The sequence below is a fragment of the Sminthopsis crassicaudata genome, chromosome 2, assembly GCF_048593235.1.
Source record: "Sminthopsis crassicaudata isolate SCR6 chromosome 2, ASM4859323v1, whole genome shotgun sequence".
Lineage (NCBI taxonomy): Eukaryota > Metazoa > Chordata > Mammalia > Dasyuromorphia > Dasyuridae > Sminthopsis > Sminthopsis crassicaudata.
In genome coordinates this window covers 122,945,457-122,973,313 of record NC_133618.1, presented here as the reverse complement: position 1 = coordinate 122,973,313, position 27,857 = coordinate 122,945,457, and the positions used below count along the sequence as shown (strand labels likewise).

At 31.9% G+C, this 27,857-nt stretch overlaps 1 protein-coding gene across 3 annotated transcripts in view; it reads right to left on the bottom strand.

The window, feature by feature from the left end:
* SLC23A2 (solute carrier family 23 member 2) overlaps positions 1-27,857 on the bottom strand; it is a 113,285-nt gene that overhangs the window by 70,752 nt on the left and 14,676 nt on the right. For 2 of the 3 annotated variants that reach the window (XM_074287159.1, XM_074287158.1), the window contains exon 2: positions 25,096-25,155. The exons of the other annotated variant lie outside the window; for it this stretch is intronic. The gene's annotated coding sequence lies outside the window, so the exon portion shown is untranslated. The remainder of the gene's footprint in view (positions 1-25,095; positions 25,156-27,857) is intronic. 3 annotated transcript variants of the gene reach the window in all.

Below are 27,857 nucleotides of genomic sequence, written 5' to 3'. Positions count from 1 at the left end.
TAGACATTTAAATTGGCTAGATTAAAAACTAGATTATTCAAAAATTACCATTGCAGTGATTTTGCAAATATGTAAAAACACATGTTGGTAGCTCTGGACATGAGATGAAGCTATTAGACATTTTGAATATAAAACCTATGACTAAACACTTTAGCAAGGCTTTTTAAATATATTACACGTCATATACAGCCCATCTATTATATAGATAACTCTTTATGAAAGACTGATCAAATAAATGTTAAGTGATGACAATTTGGTGCCCTTGCCATTTTAATACAAGTAGTGCTATATAGCATATATATTTGTAGTAACTGGCCAAAAAGAACAATGATTTTTTTTTTTAAATGAATGCAAAATTCCAGATATAGCCAACATAAATGCTTTAACTAATAGCACCACCTAGTGTCCTAATGTTTGGGTGATACCTAGGCAAGACAGGAATCTAGAGAAGGGATCATTGTACTAGACCAGATTGGTGTCAGCCATCGGAACTTTTAATTTCACAGAAGAGGGAATCAAAGTCCTAAGAGATTAAGTAACTTGCTCAAGGATAGACAGGTATTAAGGATGGGTTCTAATTTAAGGATTTGAAACCAGTTTCAAATGCAATACTTTTTCGACTGTTCTATACTCATTTTTTTAAAATGATTTTCTTATAGGTAAGTTTAACATGTGATAAAAATTTTTAAACTTAAAGATCTAAATTTGATATTTAAAATTTTGGCTCGATGTTAAATATAAGGGAAAAAGGGCAGAGAAAGAGAGAGGGAGAAAGAGAGGAATCTCCAATAATAGTTTTAAGATCTTCAAAGACTGTGAAATATAAATCAGAACATTATCTCCTCCTTTTTTTGACAGTACCAGGGGAATTACTTCAACAAAATAAGCCACAATGTAATAAATAATCCAGAAATAATTCTTACCTTGGTTCTTTTGTATGACTTTCATTAATCATCAAACCTCTTAGACATCTGGATGCAAACTAATCCAAAACTAACTCATAAATTCTGAAACTGAACTCATTTTATATATTTACCCCCAAATCCCTTCCCTCTTTCTAATTTCCATATTACCATATAAACTACAAATATACTCCGTCACTCAGGGGCCATCCTCAATTCTTTACTCTCTCTCATCCTCAGTGTCCTATTAGTTGCCAAGCCCTATAATTTCAACCATAACAACTCTAAAATAAGCAATCCTTCTCTACTCTGACATTGATACCACTCTGATTCGGACTTTTCCCTAGTGTCTTCCCACTCCAAACCATTCTCCACTCAGCTGTCAAATTTATCTTCCTAAAATGTAGATATGACCTCCTCCCTAGTCAGTAATCTCTAGTAGCTCTCTAACTCCTCTAAGATCAAATATAAAATCCTTGTTTGGCTTTGAAAGCCCTTCATAACCTGACTCTTTCCTACCTTTCCAGACTTTTTATGTCCTCCCTTCTGCATACTACTTTAAAATCCAGTGACAAATTTTAATTCACCATCCCATGACTCCAAATGTTTTCAGTCACTGTCCACCATGCTGAAATGCCCTCTTCTCTTCTTCCCACTTTCCCTGAGGCTTCTTTCAAGTCTCAGCTAACGTTCCAATTTCTCCACCAATACTCTCCCAGTACTTAATCTTAGTGCCCTGTTTATATATAATTTTCATTTTGTCTCCTCCATTAGGCTATAAGGAGGTCAAGAGCGGGGACTTTTTTTTTTTTTTTTTTTTTTTTTTTTGCCATTCTTTGCATCTGTATTAGCACAGTACCTGTCTTAATAAATGCTGAAATAAGTAAATTCATTCTTGGTCTATCAATATTATTAGTTCATGAGAATTTTGGTCTAACTATTCACAAAGTAAGTCAAGTGGATGAAAAAATGTATTATATAGATAATGAAATGGAATTGAAAGTACAACATAGATGTCATCCATCAGAATAATATGTTGGTAAAGAAGATCCAACTCACTTCCAGTTGATCAATGATGTACAGAAACAACTACACCCAGAGAAGGAACACTGGGAAGTAAATATAAATTGTTAGCACTACTGTCTATCTACCCAGGTTATTTATACCTTCGGAATCTAATACTTAATGTGCAACAAGAAAATGGGATTTACACACATATATTTTATCTAGGTTATATTATAACACATGTAAAATATATGGGATTGCCTGTCATCTAGGGGAGGGAGTAGAGGGAGGGGACAATTTGGAAAAATGAATACAAGGGATAATGTTATAAAAAAAATTGCTCATGCATATATACTGTCAAAAAATTTTATAAAAAAAAAAAAAGAATAATATGTTGGACAAAGATTTAAAGTGGATAAGTAGTCATGAATTGTAAAGAAAGAGGAAAAGAACTGAAGGTCTGCCTCTGAGAAAATGAAAAGTTCCTTTTAAAATGATCAAGTTTCTTTCTGAAACAAAGGACTACTTTTTATTATTATTAAAGGCTCCAAAGAAATATTAGCCAACATTTATATAGAATTTTAAATATATTAACTCAAATAATCCTTATTTTAAAAATTCTACTAGGTGTTAAAATACTCATTTTAGAAAACAGGAAACTGAGGCAGAGACTAGGACAGTGAGTATAAATCATCCAAAAAACAACATAGGAATGGCAAGGTCAGTATGAATAGGCAACAAATTATGCACAAAGGAAAAGTAAAGGATATCAAAAAAATGCAAGAGCAGAAAAAAAGGTGGACTGATCTCAGGACAAGAATGAACACTAAGTGCCTAAAGGTAAACTCTTGATGAAAAGAGAAAAGAGGTAGGCAGGCAGGCATCCATAGGTGAATTGGGGTTTCCATTGTGAAGGAATACCATCCAGTACTTCTTAAAGCACAGATTCACAAATATTTATCTGAATGTATTGGTCTATTAAAATTAATAACATGTAAAATGTTTTCCCTTTTCTAAATGTTCTTAGTACTTAATCATAAAACAAACCCAGTAGCAACCAAGAATCAATTACACCTATTTAAAAGAAGCACAAAACCTTAAGGGCCCCAAAGTCTCTTAATGTGAAATTCAAAAACAGAAACAAAAGTCTTTAATTACCTAGTTTAGCCATAAAACCAGTCTACCTACCTAAAATAAACCAATGTGGCTCTGGACTCAATCCTACTTTTGTCACTGACTCTCAACCAGCAGGTAAACTGCTTAACTACAATTATTTTTGTTAACTAATAAATGGCTGTTAATGAATAACTGTCACTATTGTACTATGCATAACAATTGAGAGCTAATATAAGATCTGAAAATAAGATTCAACAAATTAAAAATAGAAATGACATCAATCAGAAAACTTTTAAGTATTAATACTATTCAAAAATATTTCAAAAGAAAATGGATTATCCTTAAGATTTTATACATTACTTCACTTTAAAATTACACAAGGCCTATCAACATAATTAAAATTTCAATCCATATTTGATCACTGCTTTAAACAGATGTTTTGAATGAATTTTTTTATATTCTAAGAGCACCTTTCTCAACCTAAAAGAGCTTTATAATTGCTTCTAACATTAACAATGCATGTTCTCATGCCAAATTTATATTTTCATAATATTAAATAACCACATATCAATTCTTCTATTCTATTAAGTAGGGGAAAGAGTGAAATCAAAATAAAAGAAATTTTAACTTAAATATATCAAACTAGATTTATAGGTTAGTTTGAGAAGCAACTTTGGACTTGAGAATCTGGCCATCTGAATTCAAACCCAGTTCTGACACTAGCTAATTGACCATAAGCAAGTAATAAATCTTGATTCTCACTTTCCTCAACTGTATAACAGGAATAAAAGACTTGATTTATTAATTTATTAATTTCTCTCAATGTTTTGAAGAAAATATTTTGTAAACCTCAAAATGCTATAAATACTAACAGATAATCAAAAGCTAATCACTAGGCAAATAGCTTTTAAAAAATTATTTTTTTTTCCCTGAGGCTGGGGTTAAGTGACTTGCCCAGGGTCACACACCTAGGAATTGTTAAGTGTCTGAGACCAGATTTGAACTCAGGTCCTCCTGAATTCAGGGCTAGTGCTCTATCCACTGCACCACCTAGCTGCCCCTTAAAAAGTTATTTTAAATACTTGATTTTCAATCCCTCAATCCTAAACTTAGACAAAAAGAAGTGGCAAGAAAATGACTATAGATAGGCCAAATAAGCAGTACTAGGTAGGTATTCAATTATATTCAACAAGCGTTCATTAAATGTCTCCTGTATGAACTGAGCTCACTGGTAGAGAAGAAGATTAAGGGAAATCTGTGGCTAGGAGAAGTGAAGATACAAAGATCAGATAAATTTCTGTTCCTATGCCCATACTTTTCCATAAGAAGCCTAAAGCTAAAATTACCAACCATCTCCAAATATCTCAAAGCCTGTATTACCAACTAATTCTTCTTAGCTGAACATAGCAGAACTAAGTCCAATGAGGTAAATATTATAAAGATATCAATTTTAGTCAACAGGTATTAAGTGTTTTACTGTGTGCCAGGCATTGTGCTAAATGCTAAAGCTAAATATAAGAACAAACTTTCTGATAAGAAGAGCTATCAAAAAATGTAATGGGCTATTTCAAAAGGTCATGACTCCCTGTTATTGGAATAATTCAAGCAGCAAACCTATTGAGAATATTAAGGAAGGCATTTAGTTAGAGATTCATTCAGCTAGATGTATAATGAAACTCATTTATCCCTAGTGAGGCTTTTCAAAAACACCAAAATCAAAGAAGCTTTATATACCCAATTCTTAATATAAAAAACAATTATGTTGGTAAAATAGAAAAAGAAATCATTAAATGGAAAAAGAAATTATTCTGAATTAACGAGTTCTAAAAAGTATAATTCAAGATGTCAGATATTGACAAAAACTCAAGGTATTTCCCAATAGCTGTGTTCCAAAAATATGAACAACTTTCTATAAAATGCAAAATATCAACAACTAGGTAAGCTAGTTGAAAGATAGCTTAAAAAAAATACTAATGTGATAAATACAAATTAGAATTATAATTTCACCCTACACCTAGCAAGTAAAAGATATAAATCAAATGTTAATGTTAAAAGAGCTGTGGGAAAACTATTACTAAGAGAGTAACAAATTTAGAATTATATAAGAATATTCATTAAAAGTTTACATATCCCTGATATATAGCAATTATACCATTAGGCATATATCTCTTCAAGTAGTTGAAGATAGACAAGCTTCAAATACCTTAAAACTCATAGAAGCACTATTTTGGTAGCAAAAAAATAAAAATAAAATGGTAATGAATTAAATAAATGACAAGTATGGAATGACTGAAAACACCAGAACATTAATTCTTATAGTTATATAGAAACAAGGAATTTGAGGAATTCCAAGAATAAGATAATATCCGTGAACTGATTAAAATAAGGAGCCAGAGAAATACAAAGAATAGCTATAATAATATAAATAGATTTAAAAAAAATAAGATTCTGACTCTTTGTAAATAAAATGACAATATTGTGTCTGCAAACATATACCTCCTCTTGGAAGCATTCTATTATGACATGTATTTATGGAAGTTAGTTTTACTCAACTGTTTTCCTTTATTTTAAGGAAGCATAAAGAAAGCAAAGGCAATGGTGTACTCAAGAATAACCATTATTTACAAATAAAAGAATTCCATAAATTGCATTAGGAAAAAACTAAAACCAGTAAAAGGAACTTCTTATTGTTGTTAAGAAAAAAAAAAAAAAGAAAAACAAATACATGTCAAAAAAAATTTTTTTTTAATTTGGCAAATACATGGTCCATGTAGCAACTTAGGATGCACAGTGTTTAGAGTTCTGGGCCTGGACTCTAAGATTTATCTTTCTAAATTCAAATCTAGACTCAAATACTTATTAGTTGTGTGATCCTGAAGAAGTCACTTCATCTTGTTCGCTTCAGATTCTTCATCTCTAAAATGATTTGGAGAACATGGCAAATTACCCTAAGTATAGTCAGAGTCTGACACAAATGTACACTGAACACACATGGTCTGTGATTGACTATAAATAGTCCTTGATGGTAGAAAAAGTATCTTCGTTTGTCCAATAAATTTTTTTCTCTACTAGCCACAGAAATATCTCATAGCCAATGATGATTATAATTTTCAAGTATTCAGAAAGAAGGGAAACAGTTCAAATTACCCTTACTTTGCATATAACAATAACCTTAGAATCCAGTGTATCCTCTTTCCAAGGACTAAGTTGGAAGTTATCATAAGATATACTAATGGAGGTCATACCACCCACCTAGATCCTAAGATTGTGACAAAGTTCAAGGTTTATGCCCACTAAGAAATGGAAATGATCTAGCATCAAAGCTTAAGATGGTTACAATGTTATTCATATTCAATCTGATGCAATTTCATCAACCATAGTTCTGACTTAAGTGAAATAAATTATTTTAAACCAGCTTTAAAAGGTTTAAGCCAGATTTTTAGTGTTTTTTTGTTTTGTTTAAAATGAAACATGGTCTAAATCAGAAAGTGCAGAAACCTGGATAATTGCATTTCAGTCTAATTGATTTCTTTTATAATCCTATGGTTTTTATTTTGTATTTAAAAACATTATGAGAAGAGATAGACAGGTTTAAACAGATTTCTAAAGGGAATCCAAATAGTTTATTAGTTAAGATGTGAGAAATGAATTAGATCTCTTCAAATGAGGAAATCTGGGTTTGAATTTTGATTCAACCTCTAACTAAAAAATGATCCCTAAGAAAGTTACTTATCTAGGCCTCAGTTTACAAAAGAAGGGAACTGGATTAAATAATGTCTAAAGTAACTTTACATCTCTAAATGCTGGGTTTATAATTCTAAAAACTCAAAAATGAGAAAGATTATAATTAGACACATTTAAAATTCACCTTTTTTTAGATTCAAGATTATGCAGGTCAATCTATCACTGCTTAAGTTGCTTCAAAGCAACCAGCTGCATAATATTAACTAAAATAAATGTCACTTCTCGGAGGGAGAGAGACACTTAAAAAATCTGCTTGCTATATTACTGTTGTTCAGATGCCTAACAATTCACAACCCCATTGGAGGTTTTCTTGGCAGACCCTAGTGTTTTACCATTTTCTTCTCCAGATTATTGGAAAGATGAGGAAATTGAGTCAAAAAGGGCGAAGTGATTTGCTCAGGGTCACATAGCTAGAAGCTAGATTTGAACTCAGAAAAATGATTCCTTTGGGCTCTAGGTCCAGCACCTAGCTGCCCTATATTTGATTTATAGGGATTTTTATTATTTATTATTTTTTATTATTATCTATTATTATTATTATTATTTTATTATTATTTATTATTTTATATTTGATTTATAGGGATTTATAGGGATGTATAGTTCAATGAAGTTATACTAATGAACTGAACTGGTTTTTAAAAATCACTTTAGCATCTGAATTCTAAATAAAATAAAGTAATCCAATGGATATTAGTTATGCTAATTAAACTAATAAAGATTTCAAGAATATTTTCTTTGTAGTTTTTCTATTGCTAATTTTGTTTTAAAAAATTAAATTCAATCTTCCCGACCAGTAATTTATATCAAAGCCATTCTAAGCAAGTCTATAAATATCTGGTTTTGAGAGGTCAATTCTACTGAAACATCTCTAGAATATATAACCTTTATTTCCTATTACACTGATATGACAGGAGTAATAGATACTGCTCGGGTCCTGGAAACAGACAATCTAAGTTTAAATCTTTTCTCAGACACTTTTAAGTACCGGTGACCAGAGGCAAATCACTTAATCTCTTTTAGCCTTAGTTATCTAATCTATAAAATGGAGATATAAAACAGCCCTCACCTCAAGGGGTAACCAGGAGAATCAAATGAGATAACATATCAAGCACTTTGTTAAGTCTTAAGGGGATAGGATATATAAATTCTAATTATTACTACTAATTATTGTGGCTAATTATTAATCATTAATAAATTATATTACTATTCAATCCTTTGCTTCTAGATCTCCTTTTGTCAATCTATTCTTTACTACACTGTCAGAGTAATCTTTCTAAAGTGACTTATTTTTGCTTCTGTCCCTCTGTATGGAGATTATGAACATATATTTATTCGTTCATTCAATTTACATTTTTCAATCACCTACTAAGTGCCTAGTACTATGCAAAGCACAGGTAATACAAAGAAAGCTATAAGAAAAATTCCTGCCCTCAAGAAGCTCACAATGAAGACATAAGCAAACAAATTTGTACTAAATATAAATAGGAAATAATAAGTAAGAGGGTTTGGGAAATCAAAGTTGGGACTAACAGGAAGGCAGAAAAATCAATAAACTGATGATGGAGATGAGGAGAGAGCATTCCAGGAATGAAGAACCAACAGGAAAAAAAAGAAACCAGCACCAATCTGAAAAGTCCTCCATGAACTTAAGCAAAGTGAAAGGTACTATATTCAAAGTAATAGCAACGTTGGGGCAGCTAGGTGGCGCAGTGGATAGAGCACCAGCCTTGAATTCAGGAGGACCAGAGTTCAAATGTGGTCTCAGACACTTAACACTTCCTGGCTGTGTTACCCTGGGCAAGTCACTTAACCCCAGCCTGGGGGGGTGGGGGGGAAGTAATAGAACATTGTTCTAGAATGCTGCTATAAATGACTTTGCTATTCTCAGTAGTACTATCATCCATGACTGTTCTGAAGGACTTATGAAAAACCCTACTCGTACTCAGAGAAGGAACTGATTGTATCTGATTACAGATTAAAGCATTCTTTTCTCTCTTTTTTATATATATGTAATTTACTTTATTTTTCTTGAGGGTTTTTATTTTCACTAGGGTGGGAGGATCTAGGTTTTGTTTCACAAATTGACTTTTATGGAAATGTTTTGCATAACTTCGCATGTGGTTTCTTGATTGTGAATGGGGATAAAATAGAGAAGTTAAAACTCAAAAAAAATTGTTTTGTATTTAACTGGGGGAAAAATAGTAAATAAATAAAATTAAAATTAAAAAAACCAAAAACATCTGTTATGTTCTCAAAGTATGAATCCAGGAAATTAATATCACAACATATTGGGAGAATATCGCAAGCTGTATCAAATTTAATGGCTACTGATACAAAGAAAGGACACACACACACACACAAACAAACAAACAACACAATAGTGGGGAGAAAATCAAAAAGAGAGAGCTATGTTTGCAAATGAAGCCTAAGGAGTAACTATTAACTGGAAAATGACTAAACAAATTATAGCATATGAATATTATGGAATAACATCATGCCATAAGATATAACAAGAGATATTAAAAATTAGAAGAGAAATGAAAATGAAAGCTATAAAAGTAAAAAAAAAATATAAAAGCTAGCTCTTTGAAAATCCCAATGCAATTGATAAACCTTTAGCCAATTGGATTAAAAAGAGCAGAAAGTCAAATCAACAAAACAGCAAACAAAACTAATAAAAAGTATCAGAATTACGCATTTATACTCTACCAAAAGAAAGAGAAATAGAGAAATATCTTCAAAATGTAAAATATTCAAAGTAATGGAAGAACAAATGAAAAACTTAAGATACCTAATCTTTCAAAAGGAAATAGAATTAGCTGTAAAAAGGAACTATCAAAGAAAAAAAATGCTTTCATGGAGTAACAGAATTCAATCAAATGCTTAAACAATGAATACCAATATTATGTAGTAGTAGTAATAGTAGTAGTAGTAGTAATAGCAGCAGCAGTATTGATGGTAATGGTGGTAGTGATGGTGATTATATAGCATTTTATAAAAATATTTTTATTGAAGCTTTTTATTTTCAAAAAATATGCAAGAATAATTTTTCAACATTGGCCCTTCCCCTAGATGGCAAGTAATCCAATATATGTTAAACATGGTAAAAATATATATAAATCCAATATAGGCATACGTATTTATACCATTATCTTGATGCACAAGAAAAATCAGATTAAAAAAGAAAAAGAAAAAAGAGAATCCAAGCAAACAACAAAAGAAGTAAAAATGCTATATTGTGATCACATTCGGTTCCCACAGTACTTTTTCTGGGTGCAGATAGCTCTTATCATCACAAGATCTTTGGAACTGGCCTGAATCATCTTACTGTTGAGAAGAGCCACATCCATAAAAATTAATCATCATATAATCTTGCTGTTGCCGTGTATAATCTTCTGATTCTGCTCATTTCACTCAACATCAGTTCATGTATCATCCAGGCCTCTCTGAAATCATCCTGCTGGTCATTTCTCATAGAATATTCCATAACATTCACTTACCATAATGACTTATTCAGCCATTAGCCAACTGATGGGCATCTACTCAATTTTCAGTTTCTTGCTACTACAAAAAGGGCTGCCACAAACATAAAAATATTTTTATCTGATTCTAGGAATTCGATGCTACTATTATCTCCATTTAACAGACGAGAGAACTGGGACAAAGAAAGGTTAAGTATTTGCTCAAGACTCACAAAACTGCTACATGTCTGAGGATAGTTTTAGACACAGATCTTTGTGCTATAGAGCTCTGTTCTGTGTGAGAAAGTATGCTGCTAGAATCCTTTATATAGTCCTAATAACCAAACCAGGGAAAGATAAAAGTATGGAAGAAGAACTAATTTCATTAATGAATATCAATTTAAAAAACTCAAAATTCTATCAAATCAAACAGCAATTCATTCAAGAAATCATAATGACTAAGTTGAACTAATATGCACAGACAGTTCAACATCGGAAAAACAGTCAATATAATCTTATCACTATTTTGTATGTAAGAACATCCCAAACCACATAATTATAAATAGATATAGAAAACACTTTTGACAAAGTACAACACCTATTTAAGCGGAAAAAAAAAAAAAAAAAAAAAAATCACACAAAATGTAAGAACAAAGAATTTTTTTAAAATATCAATATTATCTTCTCTAAAACCAAAAGCAAGCATCATATATAATAATGACATATGAAAAGCGATTAGTAAAGGATAAAAAACAAAGATGCTTATTTTCCCTCCTATTTAAAGTACTACAAAAAAGTTAGCAACAGCAGTAAGACAAGAAACAGAAATTAAAAGCACAAGGAGTAGTAAAGAGAAGACAAAACAATTCCATATTTGCTGATGGTATTATGTTTTCCTTAGGAAATCTTTCCTTAGGAATCTTTTGTCAGATGCCTAAATGAGGATAAAAAAGCAACTTCACAAATACAAGATGAGGAAGTCATAGACAACAACTTATCTAACAAAAGTTTTGTGCACTGAAAGATTGAGCAATAATATAGCAGGGGGGGGGGGGGGAAGCTAATAAAATCATGAGTTGCCTTTAGAAGCACAGCTTCCAGGAACAGTTCTGTCCTGATCAGATCATATCTGGAGTATCATGTTCAGATCTGGGAGCCACAGTTTAAGATGGACATTGCTAAGCTACAGAAGTTCCAGAGGAAGGCTCAAGGACAGAATCTGGATTGTATGTCTTATGGGAAATAAAGAGAAGGGAAAGGGGGAAGGGTCCAGATAGCTACATTTAAGCTGTCTCCAAATTTCTAAAATGGCATTATGTGGAGGAAGTTGTTCGGTTAGACTCCAGAAGGCAGAACCTAAAGTACTAGGTGAAAACTTGCAAAAAAGTACATCTTAGTTTGAGTTAAACAAAGTGATGCCTAACAATTAGATCTATCCAGAAGTAGAGTGGATACCTTAGGAGGCATCAAGTTCCCTCTAATTAAAAGAGAAGACTAACAACAGTCAATAATCAAATTTTAATTGTTAAAAGTACCTACTTCCTAGGTACCAAGCACTACATGCTAAGCACTGGAGAAAGGCAACAATAAGGACAATCCCTGTCCTTATTGTGCTCACGTTGCTCACAGGGAAAATGGGAAAGATAATACCCAAATAAGAACTACACAGGATAAATTGGGGATGACCTCAGAAGAAAGGCTCTAAAAATAAGAAGAACTGAGGAAAGCTTTTTATACAAAGTGAGACTTTAACTGAGACCTGTGGGAAACAATGGGGAGAGTTTCCAGGAAAATACCTGGAAGGAGGAGCCAGAGAGTGGCATAAAGAGTAAGACAATGGAAAAGGTAGGAAAGCCCTAGTTTATGAGGCAGCTGAGTGTCACAGCGGATAGAATGCTAGGCTTAGAGTCAAAGCTGATTTCAAATCCAGCCTCAGTCCCCAGCTAGATGGACCCTGGGCATGTTAGTTACCTGTCAAATAAGGATTACAAGATTAGTGTGAGGATGAAATGAGACATTTGAAAAGCCATAGAAGTTCAATGTTTAATCCTGGAAAAGGATCACATAGGATTGAAGAGAGAAAGATGGAATGATCAGACTTGTATTTTAGAAAGATCCTCAGCTAAGCAGGTGGACCATGGGAACATTTTGAGATAAGAACACCAAGCACAAAGCGAAGAGATGACAGGAGCCTTCACTAGAATGGTGCCAGGTAAGTTCTAATGGGGGTTCTTTCCAGATACTGGCCAGACTAACTGATTTTTGTGGTCTCTTCCAACTCTAAAAAAAATCAATGATTTCTGTTCCTGACATTGCCAACATAATTTTTTAGAAATGTATTTACTGAAGGAGATTTGGAGAAATTGAGACATTAACGCATTGCTGGAGGGATTCACAAATTCATCCATTCTGGAGAAGAATATGGAACTATGCTGAAAGGCCTATAGAGTCACCCTTCAATCCAGCCATACTACTCCCAAGTTTGTATCCCAAAGAGATGTACAAAAAATTTATAGCAGCTCTTTTAGTGGGACAAAGAATAGGAAATTGAGAGGATATTCATCAAGTGATGGGTGATTATTTAATGAAATAAGAAATGAAGGAATGTTCTCAGAAAAACCTTTAAAGACTTACATGAACTGATACAAGGTAAAGTGAACAGAGAACCAGAATACTGTATAGAACAATATCATATAATAATCAGCAATAAATAACTTAGCTATTCTCAACAATATAATAAGCCAAGACAATTCCAAAGAACTTCTAATGAAAAAGGCTCTCCATCTCCAGAGAAACAACTGGAAGAACCTGAATGTAGATAGATCCTTTTATGCCTTTTAAAAACAACTTTTGTTTTCTGGTCTCTTTTCTTTTCAATATGGAAACATGACTACACATGTATAACCTATGTTAAATTACTTGCCTTCTTAATGAGGGGGAAGGGAAGGGATTAAAGGAGAGAATTCAGAACTCAAAGTTGTAAGAAGCAAATGTTAATTGTTTTTACATAAAAAAGGATATTTTTTAAAATAAAAAATGTATTTATCATCAATCTTTAACGATAATTTCTAATGCTAAAATACCCAATTGTTTAAATTCAAAGTTTATATACCACTTTTACAACCAACTCTTTATTCACAACACTGAATGGAAAAATATGAAATATACTTTTCCCCAAAAAGTACCTTCTGAACATTTTCATGAAATATTCAGCATTGAGATTTCAGAATGATTTTTCAACAATCATTAAGGCACACAAAATTATTGCCAAATTTAACATTTTCTTCTTTTCATGTGTGTTTATGTGTATGTGTGAATATATATATATATGGCAAATCCCATCTTAACAGTATTAGCAGACAATAAAACATCAATCTTTGTATTCCAAATTATCTGAACAAATGAATATCTCACTTTTTTTTTAATAGTTTTAATTTACCAGATATGTGCATGAGTAATTTTACAACATTGACAACTGCCAAACCTTTTGTTCCAATTTTTCCCCTCCTTCCCCCCACCCATGTCAGGTTGACCAATACATGTTAAATATGTTAAAGTATAAATTAAATACAATATATGTATACATGTCCCAGTAGTTGTTTTGCTGTACAAAAAGAATCAAACTTTGAAATAGTGTACAATTAGCCTGTGAAGGAAATCCAAAATGCAGGTGGACAAAATTAGAGGGATTCTGGGAATTCTATATAGTGATTCATAGTCATCTCCCACAGTTCTTTCTCTGGGTGTAGCTGGTTCAGTTCATTACTGCTCTGTTGGAATTGATTTGGTTCATCTCATTGTTGGAGAGGGCCACATCCATCAGAATTGATCATCATATAGTATTGTTGTTGAAGTATATAATGATCCCCTGATCCTACTCATTTCACTCAGCACCAGTTCACGTAAGTCTCTCCAGGCCTTTCTAAAATCATCCTGTTGGTCATTTCTTACAGAACAATAATATTCCATAACATTCATATACCACAATTTATTCAACCATTCTCCAATTGATGGGCATCCACATAGTTTCCAGTTTCTGGACATTACAAAGAAGGCTGCCACAAACATTCTTGCACATACAGGTCCCTTTCCCTTCTTTAAGATCTCTTTGGGATACAAACCCAGTAGCAACACTGCTGGGTCAAAGGGTATGCACAGTTTGATAACTTTTTGAGTACAGTTCCAAATTGCTCTCCAGAATGGCTGGATATAATGAATATCTCTCCTTAAATGGATGGGTTATAATGAGTTTAGGAAAAACCTGAATCATCTACAGTGCCCTAATGTTCTAAAGCAGCCCATTAACTTCTTTTGCAACTAAGAAGTCCCCTTTCTCCAAGACATCTTTAAATGTCATATTCCCAGATCTTTCAACTTTACCCCCATTTTTTTCCTATCTTTAAATACTGTAATGTTTATCCCCAGATTTCAGTTTTAAATATTTGCAAATCCTTTAATATCTTTTATCTACTATCCTTTCAGCAATCCAAATTTTATAAGGTAAAATCTTCCTTCTTAAATAACAAAGAAAATAATTATTTCACAAAAGCCTAAACAAAACAATTAGATTTTAGTTTTTAAATCTTACAAAAATTTTAAAAGAAATCAATTAAAATTTTAGGTTTTTTTCCTTTTCAAAGGTATAAATAAAGTAAATAAGTATGTAGATACCCTATTTATCTATACAAGTTAATTATTCCACCTATAATAATGACACCTTATTAAATAAGTTTTCTGAAGTAAATGCCAGGCAGCAACCAAGTAAAAGATTAGAATCAATGAATAAATAAACAGTGAAGTACACTGTACTATATACTATACTATAGTATACTACCCTGTAAGTAGAATACACTGTATTGCATAAACTGTAATGCTAAATTCCTGTTATGAAATACCCCCCCAAAAAAATCTTAAGTAATGAAGTTAACTGACCTTAAAATCCTCCAATTTAGGAGTAAAGATAATAGTTTATAAACAAAATTCAGGAAATACAAACAGAAAAGATTAATTAGAGCTTTCTGAAATAATGATGAGTCCATTTCTCCAAGTGCTTTTTTTTTGTAAACAAACATACTGGCTTAAATACTTGTCACCCCCAATTGAAGAGTCAAACCAAAGTGCGGATAAGTATTATACATATTCATTTCTATTGTGCTATAATACATGTGTTGCCTTAATCCTACTCCATTTTGTATAGGTTACCATTCTGTGGAGAGGTATATTTTTCATAATTTGCTTTTTAAATATTAATATGGGTATAATATCTGTTCATAAACAACTGATAAAAACATATTTTTTATGTTTTTGTTTTTATGTTTATGACCCTGAGAAAAGACAAACCACCAGTGGAAAAATTTGGAAAACAACCTCTGTTAAGGGCCTGTTGACACCTCATCAGGTTTGAATTAACTTAACTGGTAAACAAATTAGGTCACCTGCCACCAATCAGAACCTGGGTATATAATCAGCTAATGTCCACAGCCAGAACTGTGAGGAAGTCTGTAGGAGATCTAAAATTTCCACTTATTCCTTTGCCAGATGAAGACTTTCTTCTGTGTGCTGGCACCTGGTAGTGTTCACTTGAAGGTAACACTGACTTAGTGTCTTGACTTATCAGACAAACCACACTGGCAAACACATGGTCTCCATTCTCCACTAAAGGGAGCCTTGACCTTGAGTAAGAGATGCTGGTAAAGAGATCTAATAAATGGGAACTTCCTAGGAAATCAGATTGTTTGTTGTTTCTAGTGGAATTGATATTTACACTGTCCAATAGCTATTATAAATTAATGTGTGCACAATTTTTAATTAGTCAAGTTTGATAATTAAGTCTTTTTAGTGTTTCCACTGTACTAGTTAGCACAGGGAATGGTAATTTGTTAGCATACATGCATTGTGCATAACATCTACCCACAAAAATAGGGGAATAATAATGCAGGCCTATAAATTCACCTATCATGTGCCCCTTTTCCTATATAACACAAAGGACCACATTAAAAAGATGAAGCTCTCTATATAGTCAATCAAAAAGTCTTTATTGAATGAAAGGTAGGGACCCAGAATTTGGATACAGATGAATCAAAGTAAGACAAAGTAAGCAGACCCTCTTCCATGCTATATATTTTTTTTAAATAGACAATTCTAGAACTTCAATTTATCCTGTAGGATTAATAAGCATAGAGAAAAAGTGTTTAAAAACACTAAGGATGAAACAGATATTATCAAAAAGAATTTTTCTGTTCCAACTGATCCAATAATCTAAGCAGTTTACATTTATTTTAATTTCAACACTGGGTATTGATAAATAAAGTTAAATAAATCTTCTTCGTGGTAACTTAAAACCATAAAACTACTTTTCCTAACCTTTAAAAGTCAATTTTATAACCAATGTCAGTGTTTAGATAAGTTATACAGAATTAAGAGGTTATCTGCTCAGTAAATATTTAGTTCTCAATGCTACTAATCAAAATGAACATCTAAATATTTTTATCAATTCATGTGGTTTAAAAAAAGTGAATTTGAATTCAAATAGTATGTGCAAGTGTATATAACTGGAATAAACAAAGAAAAAATTCCAAAATTGTAATATACAGGTAAGGCCCATTCAAAAACAGCTAACTAAGAAACTAAAGCAATTCTCTTAACACTGATCACACTTTCGTTTTTAAATATAAATCCTACATTTTCTGTGGCTGTTCATCAACTAAAAACAGGCTGTTCATATGATGCTGAGGTGAAGTTGTTAATCTTGCCACCATTAAATAAATTCCTCAGCACGAAAATAAAATGCTGTCACAAGTTTTTAGTCATCATGGATCATACATACTCATTTTTAAAATAATGTTTCAAATCAACAATTCCAACATTTTCTTACCTCAACAGAATATTTATATTTGTATGTACATTTCCTAAATTTAACCCAAAGTAAAGTGAAACTTATCAACCGTGGCATATTTGTTAAGCTACACTATGTGATTAAAACTGTAGTTTATAATCCACTTGGTTGAGAACAACCTAGTGAATATGAATAAATTTCAAAATAGTTCAGAGACTTATATTTAAATCCTCTACAGAAGCACCATCCTTGAGGGTTAGAGCAGGCACCGGAAATTTCATTGGACAGAACTTGTTTTGGGAAGGATGAAACTCATTTGCCTTGGCAAAAGAAAAAATGCATTCCATGAGAGAAGACTCAGAGAGATGGCTAATAGTGTGTTGCAATAGTGACTACTACAACAAATGTGCCCTGGGATATACGACTACAGTAAGGGAAGGGTTAAGAAAATTGAGAATACAGAAAAAGCAAAGGTTACACAGTGGATAGAGTATTAAATTTGAAATGAAGATCTAAAAGTTCAAATCTTATCTCAGGCCTCAGAAAATGACCAGTTCTGGAACTTTGGGCAAGACACTTCACTGAAGGCCCTCAACTTCTACATCTGTAAAATGGGGCTAACTAGACCATCTTCAGAGTGGTTGTGAGTATCAAATGCAATAATATGTTAATCATTCTATATGTTAGCTTTTGGGCAATCAAAGTAAGCTTACTGGTCCAAATATAAGTAACACTTTCACCACTGAATAGCTTGTATAAACCTGAGTCTACTTTATAATGAGTACTGTCTTCCTACAAATGTATTTTTTCCTGTAAAAGAGACTTAATTTTAGGGGTTCAGCCTTACATTCTAGGACAATCCATAATCAACTATCCCAAAGTTCATACTCCCTAATCTATCTCTAGCCTCATCTACATTTCTGACTATTTTCTAAATGTATTAATCTGAGCAGCGAAGTGGTACAATTTGGAACTCTGGTCCAAAAGTTACTTAACTATACATAACCTTTAATCCAGTAACCACCTCTAGGCCTATATCCCAGAGAAAGAGGAAAAAGGTCACATATGTACAAAAGTATGTGTAGCAACTCCTTTTGTTGTGGCAAAGACCTAAAAATTGAGGGGAAGGTTGGAGGGGAACCAGAGAATGGCTGAACAAATTATATTGTACAAATATAATGGAATGTTGCTATTCTATAAGACAGAAACATCAAACTCAGGAAGTACAACCTCAAACAGATTAAAATGTAAACTGGAAAATGTTTAAGGAAATAAAAATACAACATAGATTGTTAATTTGTGGCTTCTTAAATCAATATGTGGTCTGCAGGAATCCTGTTTCTATTTGAGTTCGTTATCACTACTTCTAAGAAATGAGAAAACTGGGAAGACTTGTGTGAGCTAATAAAGAATAAAATAATCAGAATCAGGCGATAATTTTAAAAACAATGTAAAGAAATAATTTTGAAAGACAAGAATTTATTTTGTTTGATTGTGGAAAAAACTAAAGATTAAAAACAAAATCCTAATGATAGATTATTAGTAGTATTATTTCTCAAGATATTGCATACACACTATACACACTTCAACAACAATATTGTATGAAGATACATTCTAATTGAAGTGGATATCTTCAACATAGAGAAGATCCAATTCAGTTCCAGTTGATCAATGATGGACAAAATCAGCTACACTCAGAGAAGGAACACTGGGAAATGAGTGTAAAATGTTTGCACTATTGTCTTTCTACCCAGGTTACTTATACCTTCGGAATCCAATTCTTACCATGCAACAAGAAATTTGGTTTTACACACATATATTGTATCTAAGATATACTGTAACACATTTATTATATATGGGATTGCCTGTCACCTAGGGGAGGGAGTAGAGGGAGAGAGGGGAAAATTTGGAAAAGTGAATACAAGGGATAATGTTGTAAAAAAAAATTACCCATGCATATGTACTGTCAAAAAAGATTATAATTATAAAATTAAAAAATAAAAAAGGATATTGCATACAATTTTTTGTGCTGTGAAAAGAGAACTGGGCAGGAGGGTAACAAATAGAATAAAAACAATTATCACTGACAAATCAAATGGTATAAGCAAAGAATTGGAAATTAGGAGACCTCAGTTGTGGTCTTGGTGACTATGGGCTAGTCATTCATCACTATTATGATTAATAAATCATCATTTGTAATAATGTTTTCTTAATGTATACATGTTCTTTTTATTCCACACTCCCTAAAATTAAAGCATCTCAAAAGTGTCTTTTTTGTATCCTCCACAACGGATATGCTTTCCAGTATGCCATATAATGTTTGCTGACTATCTAAAATAGTGTCTTTGCACAAAGATGCTTAATATATGTCTGAATGGAAGTAAAAGATGAATAAAAGAAACAGAAAAAAAAAACATTTAATGCCTAACTTATAATAAATATATAAATATAAATAAATATAATAAATAAATATAAATCCTGATTTATAGGATGAACAATACACAGATTACAACTGTACAATGATTTCTATGGACCAGGATTTCCTAGTATTGCTACATTTCTTTTGCTCAGTTTCTAGTCCTTAGACAAGGATAGAGGAAGTAAAGCATAAAAACCTTCTGTGTAAAGGTAGTATGCTTACTCAATTCTATGATCTGCCTCTATGTTTTGTTTCTTAATGCACCTTTCACCTTCAGATTTCTGAACTAACCACCACATATCTAAATTATTCAGTTCCTTGGTTTTAGAGCTAAATGAGACCTTGAGTCTATACCACTCACTTTACAGAAGTGAAGCCAGAGAAATTAAAATAGTTCTCCCCAGGTAGTCTATCTTGACTGAACTACAGAATAAAATGTATTCAAACTTTTCAGTAACTCCATACTTCCTTACCCAAGTTTAAACTAGGTATTTGTCCTTTTACAGTTGAGAAAGAATACTAAACAGAAGTCTTGAGATATTTTCAACAGTTTAATCTAAAGATATATGAAAAAATTAACATCTAACACTAAGATTCATCTGGAATAAACATAATTCCTTGCCTACAAAAAGAGGGTAATAATAGTCCACTTATTTCCTTAAATGATACATAAAATTATTAAATGTAAAACATTTTTTCAGCCTTAATAATAATGAAATAGAGGCAGAAAAAATTTTTTTCATACTACTAAGTCACAAGTCAGATAAAAAGGAAAACATTCCATGACTAAAGTAAGAAGAACACAGCAAGAAAAAAAAATGAACCATACCACAAAACATGATAAGGGAAATCCTAATTGAATGATAGAAAATATTTTAAAAAATATTTTAAAAGGAAAGATCAGTTTCATTTTATCCAAAATCAACAAATATAAGTATCAAGTCAAATCTGATCTAGATGAAAATTAGCTTTGTGGTTTAACCTTTTCAGTTTTACAAGATTAATCTCTGGGAATGAAGGGGGACAACAGAGGACAGACTACACTTTCTAACTATCCACTAACAATTAAATTCTGGAAACAATAAAAATTCAACAAAGTTATTTCAACAGAATTATGTATACATTATCTTTAAAAGTGAAGAGTAGGGGCAGCTAGGTAGCACAGTGGATAGAGCACCATAGCCTTGAATTCAGGAGGACCTGAGTTCAAATCTGGTCTCAGACACTTAACACTTCCTAGCTGTGTGACCCTGGGCAAGTCACTTACCCCAGCCTCAGAAAAAGAAAAAGAAAAAAAAAAAAAAAAGTGAAGAGTAACAAAAAGAAAAAAAATAAACTTATTAGCTAATGAGCTGAGTATCTTTGGGCTTTTGTCCCATGACTGAGTCTCTCCTGTTAAGTTGGGAAACTCAACTTGTGTTCCTTTGGAAATATGAAAAATTACCATATTGGAAGCAAGCCAATGACCTTGATCAAAGCCAAATTATGCTTGAATTGTTAAAGGGAAAATACAGCACATGAGTATTGAATAATTTTCCACTCAACTTTCTCCTTTGTAATACACACATAAATTCACATAACTACACAATAATTCACAAATATCCCAAATGTATTTGAAAATGTGGAATAAAAACTAACGCATTAAAAATGTTTACAACACAAATAAAAAAATCACTTTAACATAAAAAGTATATTTTTACTCAGTTCTTTATATTGCCAATGCTCAACCAATGTCCAGAAATATTTTTTAAAATCCTCCACTTAAATATTTTTCCAAGATAAATGACTAAAAGAAAATTCCAATAAAAAGTATGTAAATCACTTATTCATATAAATATCCTGAAACTCCCAGGTCTTTTTCAGAAGTGCTATCTAGATATACCTCCCCTACCTTATACTTGAAATTGATTTTTCATACTTAAGTGCTTAAGATTTCACATTTATCCTATATTAACTTCACCTAATGATTTGTCCTTTCTACAAGTGGAATGTAGAAAAAAAAAATTAATGAGTATTCTAGTTAGGTTTTAATTAATTTAAGTTTTTGTCAATTTAGCAGGAAGGCAACAGAAAATTAAAGATTAAGTTGTGTAGGCTGCCTTCATACATAGACAGAAAGAAGACTTCTGGCTATATGGAATTAAATTTGAGTTATTAATAACAGTTAATTAGAGAAACAATATAGTGAATGGAGGACCACCGAATCAAGAAGTCCTATCCAACATTCAAATCCTACTAGATATATGAATATCTTTTAAATAAATCTTTTAAACTTTCAGTACCTCAGAGATTCTGTACTTTGTGCAACAAGGATAAAAAAAACTAAGAAAAACTTTGGCCATTCTTTTTAGTCTATGATAGTACATGTTAAGAAAATTTAAACTAGCACATTTTAATTTAAAATATATACATATTATAACAAAAATACCTTAACACAAGAGCTTCTGAAAAAAGGTCATTAGAAAGAAATTACTGAAGGAAAAAAAAAATACAGTCTAACAAATAAGTCAAGACATGCTTTTTCTATATCAGGTTGTCTTTATATAAATATGCTACATTTGTTGCACAGGTTCCCCTCCCTACCCCTTAAGAAAGATAGGTGGGAAATAAAATTAACACACTGAAAATATATAATTTAATTTTTAAAATAAATCTAATTTCCAAGTTAGATAAGGGCTTAAAAATTATAGTTTTTATTTGAAAGGACCCTTAAGAAATTTAATTATTCCTCTTTGTAATTCTAAATTTGATACTAACAAGGTTTTGTAATGTGAACATCTATGAACTAAAATGAAAAGCTCCTCTCTTAAAAAAAAATTTTTAATTCACATATAATCAATTTTCACAATGGGAAACATCTGTTTAACTATAGGCTAAGGATGGAGCAAAAACTCCTTATCCAGAAAAATCTATTCTTTCCTCCTCGGTAGTCAACATAGGAATCAAGTATGAGGATGCCAACAGCTACTTAAAGAAAAAAGTGCTAATGATATCATTACTGATGCTGCTCCTATTGCTGGACAAAGGATTTGCCTTCAAGTCAGTTTTTGTTCCAGATTAAGTTCCTACCTACCTAAAAAATGCACCCCTCTCTTTCATCCTTTTTTTGACCAAAAAGTTAGGGAACAGAGATTTTTCAACAATCATGCCATAGATTCTCGGCACTTCTAAACTGGACTTTCAAGAATGGGAAACAATAACCTCCATGATGCTTACATTTACATAACTGGGAAACCATGAACCAAAAAAGCTACAGAAGGAAGGAAGCAAGCATTTGTTAAGTGTCTGTTATGTGCCAGGAGCTTAAAGAAAATTATCTCATTTGATTCTCATAATAATTCTTGTCATATGTTTTAAAGTCCTCTATTCCATGAAGGGTACAGTTATTTCCTTTTACAATTATACAAGGCACATTATTCTTGCTCATAACCTATTTAGAATATTGTATTCCAAGATTTTCTTTCCTTTTTATGTTTGTAGCTTAATCTTATGTAATAATTGACTGTATTTTTAGTATTTGAAAACTTTCTGGCTATTTGCAATCTTTTTTTCTTGGATTTAGAAGTTAACATTCCTGGATATTTTCAATTATGGTTTCTTTTAGGCTGTTTTTACTTTGCCTTCTGCTTCTCTTAGAGCTGCCTGGTTTTTATGATTTCTCAGACTATGATATTCAGATTATTGTTCTGTAAAAAAAGACCAGCAGGATGATTTCAGAGAAGCCTGGAGAGATTTATATGAACTGATGCTAAGTGAAATGAGCAGAACCAGGTGATCATTATACATGGCAACAACAAGACTACAAGATGATCAGTTCTAATGGACCTGGCTGTCTTCAACAATGAGTTGATTCAAACCAGTTCCAATTGTTCAATGATGAAGAGAGCCATTTCCACCCAGAGAGAGGATTGTGGGAACTTAGTGTGGTTGACAATATAGCATTTTCACTCTTTGTTGTTGTTTGCACTTTATTCTGCTTCTCTTTTTTTCTTGTGTGGCATGTTAACTGTATAAATATGCATGCATATTTTGGATTTAACATATATTTCTACCATGTTTAACATATATTGGATTACTTGCCATCTAGGGGAGGGTGTGGGGGAAGAGGGAGAATATTGGAACATAAGGTTCTACTAGGGCTAATGCTGAAGAATTGTCTATACATATATTATGAAAAATAAAAAGCTTTAATAAAAAAATTAAAATAAAATAAAACCATTACAATAATAATAATAATAAAATAATATGATATTCAGACTTTTTTGTTTGATCATGGTTTTTAGGGAGCTTGATGGTTGAGAAAAAGAAGACTTTCAAACATTCCTGATAAAAATGCATTGTGCTATAAATTGAAATTCATTGAAACTGAAACAAAAACACAGGAGAAGTCCAGAGAAACCTAATATATATATATATATGTATGTATGAACAATTAGAAAGGACTCAATGAAAAACTTCCTATATTCTAGCAGAGAGAAAAAAGACAAATGCCTCATCAGACTCTTACTGTCCTCAAGGGTCATAGAAGTTTAAAAAGATAACTCTTAAATCTGAAGGTAGTTTTTGTTGTTTTGAAGGTTTTAAGAGAATTTTTTTAAAATGTAGGAGGGAAAAGGTATAGAAGGAAGAACTTACTGTTTCTTATAAATGAGGTGTGTGAGAATAAAACTCACCAGTAGAAGGGGACATCTTATAAATTTCATTTTAATCTGAACTGGATAAAAGAGTTTAAAAACACCCATGCAACACCACTCAACAGAAAAAGAGAATTAAGATTTTAAGGCTGAAGAAGGCGGGGGGGGGGATATAAAACATCTTTCACAGCTAATGAAACTGCTATTATTTAGAAGGGTGCAGAAATTTATATTTTTTTTCATTTCCTATTGTTATACAATATAATCAAACAAAAAACTTCTGACATATATTTTTTAAAAAGGAGAGAAACAACCACTAGAGCCCACAATGTCAGTGACAAATTAAAAATTAGTTCATAGTATCCATTAACAGTTGTTTTAGTTCAAAAACATCAATCAGAATATCTGAGTTATATTCTCAATATAATATGTTGTATGACTGTGGTGACTGTTAAATGTTAAAAGCCAGAAAGAAGAAAAGCTTTGAATATGAACATTTACAAAATTCAACTTGTTACTATCTGTTCATAGTTTTCTGGGAAGAGATGGGAGAATAATACAGTAGGAAACATAAAAGGTAGGTGATGGTAAAACAAAAGATGTCAATAATTATTAAAAATAATCTTTATTAATTTAGAAAATGTAAATACATTTACATCAACTTCATAAAATGCATATTTTCCTTGAAAATATGAACAAATGTGACAAATGACAAAATCCACTTTTTCAAAAATAAAAAATAAGTTGGCTTATTTTTTAATCTCTTAAAATTAAAGACATTTTCTTTAATACTCTCAAGTCTAAGTAATGACAAGTTACAGCCTTATATCCAAACCTTTGAGAAAAGATTCATATAGAACAGCTGCATGTAATTTTTGCATGTAAGTAAAGCTTCATGAATAAATTATATTAATAAAACTGCATTTTGGACAAGCAAAAAAAAAACCTATTTGATTCAGAGAATTAATTTGCATCCTACCTTCCACTACATCATGAAGCACAGCTCTTTCTTTGTTCTGTTTTCCACTTCTTGCAGTGTCTAAAGAAAACAAAACATTTATTTTTTGGTACTTCCTTTCAAGTTCCTTCTTTCTTAATAAATATTATATAAAATATTTCATACATATAGATTTTTAATGAAATGAAAATATACCCTTGTCAATTCAATCCCTTCTAATTCCTATAATGGAAAAGGCCTAAATAAATCACTTTTCCATCAAAGAGCTTTTGAAGGATTTTTATCCAGTATCTTAAATTCCCCAAATGACTAGTCACTAGAAGAGCCAAAAGCTTCCTACATAATCTGCTCAACTATTCCTCATACTACTGGGGGAGGGGGGAAGTCATGAACAAATATTCAAAAGGAGTAATATCATAAAATGGTTCTCAAATCAGACAATCTCTATCTTCCAAAAGCTTTTATTTTTTTCAAATGTGTTCCTGAGGAGAGAAAAGTGCCAAAGTTACTTTCTAATGAAATTGAGAGTAAAGAAAAATATTTCTTTGGTGAGACAACAAAAATATAATCTACTACTATTGTGTCAGTAAGTGGAAAAAGTAAAGGGAAAACTCCAAATAGATTACTCTAAACAAAGAATATGGAAAATATGCCTTCTTATTCCAAAACCTTGAACTTCTTATGAGATAAGGTACCATTATCTGTTTTAGAGATGAGAAAAACTTTCCAAATCACTACTGATCAGAGAAATGCAAATTAAGACAACTCTGAAATACCACTACACAACTGTCAGATTGGCTAAGATGACAGGAAACAAATAATGATGAATGTTTGAGGGGATGTGGGAAAACTGGGACACTGATGCATTGTTGGTGGAGTTGTGAAAGAATCTGGTCATTCTGGAGAGCAACTTGGAACTATGACCAAAAAGTTATCAAACTGTGCATACCCTTTGATCCAGCAGTGCTACTATTGGGCTTATATCCCCAAAAAATACTAAAGAAGGGAAAGGGACCTGTATGTGCCAAAATGTTTGTGGCAGCCCTTTTTGTAGTGGCTAGAAACTGGAAAATGAATGGATGGGTAAATTATGGTATATGAAGGTTATGGAATATTATTGCTCTGTAAGAAATGACCAGCAGGACGAATTCAGAGAGGTTTGGAGAGACTTACATCAACTGATGCTGAGTGAAATGAGCAGAACCAGAAGCTCACTATACACTTCAACAACAATACTGTATGAAGATGTATTCTGATGGAAGTGGAAATCTTCAACATAAAGAAGATCCAACTCACTTCCAGATGATCAATGATGGACAGAAACAACTACACCCAGAGAAGGAACACTGAGAAGTGAATGTAAACTGTTAGCACTACTGTCTATCTACCCAGGTTACTTATACCTTAGGAATCCAATACTTAATGTGCAACAAGAAAATTGGATTTACACACATATATTGTATCTAGGCTATACTTAATTAATACACTTAAAATGTATGGGATTGCCTGTCATCTAGGGGAGGGAGTAAAGGGAGGGAATGGAAAATTTGGGAAAATGAATACAAGGGGTAATGTCATAAAAAAAATTACTCATGCATATATACTGTCAAAAAAATTTTATAATTATAAAGTTAATAAATTAAAAAAAATTTTTAAAAAGAGATGAGAAAACTGAGACTGAGAGAGAATAAGCTACTTGCTCAGTGACACACAGCTAGAAATGCAAGCCTGAATTAGTCTAGGCAGAATTAGAACTTAGTAAACCTTCCTGATTCCAAATTTAATGTCATCCAGCTGCTTCAAAAGTATGTAGGGTAGCAATTCCACTATTAGGTCTGTTTCCCAAGAGTGATCAGGAAAGCCTCTTGTGTTGGCAAAGAACTGGAAATTGAGGAAAGGTCATCATTTGGGCACTGGCTAAATAAATTGTGGTATAAGATTGGGATGGTATACCACCATACTGTTTAGAAATGATGAACAAGTTGATTTTAGAAATACATGGAAAGACTTGAATGAAATAATGAAGAGGGAAATGGGCAGAACCAATAGAATGTTTGCTACAATATCAGAAATATTGTTCAAAGAATAAATGAATAACTAAATTATTCTGAGTTATTATAAATATTTAAATTAATCACAAAGGACCTATAAAGGAAGACATTATCTACCCTTAAAGAAGGAAGTAATAAATAGAAGAATGTGTAATATGGTCTCTCTCTCTCTCTCACACACACACACACACAGGAGAAGATAGCCTAAGATAGCCTCTAGGTCAAATAGTACTCTCTAATGTGGTGAGGAAAGGAAGGAGAGAGTTTGGAATTTAAAGTTTAGCCCCCCAAAATAATTATTTTAAAAGATAGGATAGGTAAGACGTGAGTTATATATATATAAGAAATAGAAATGATACTTCACAGTAAAATTATCCCTTCTGTTAACTTAAAATTACACAATAGGCACATGTCTTCCATCCCCAAGTAGAACATAAACTCTTTAAAAGCAGACACTGCTTTTTATACTAACATAGTGATAAATGTTTGTTGAAATGAACGGAATTTTTAATAAGGTAATATTATTTACTTTATTAATTTTACAAAGTATAAAAAAAAAAAATTTACAAAGTATGGCTTTCTGAGTAGAGGCAAAATATATTTAGAAATGAAGATACATTCAGTACTATCACTGAAACTATAGAAATAGATATAATAAGGGAGAGATATGGTAGAAGAAAACAAAGGTCAAAAACAGCATAAAATATTGAACATTTCACTAAAGAGGGGAAA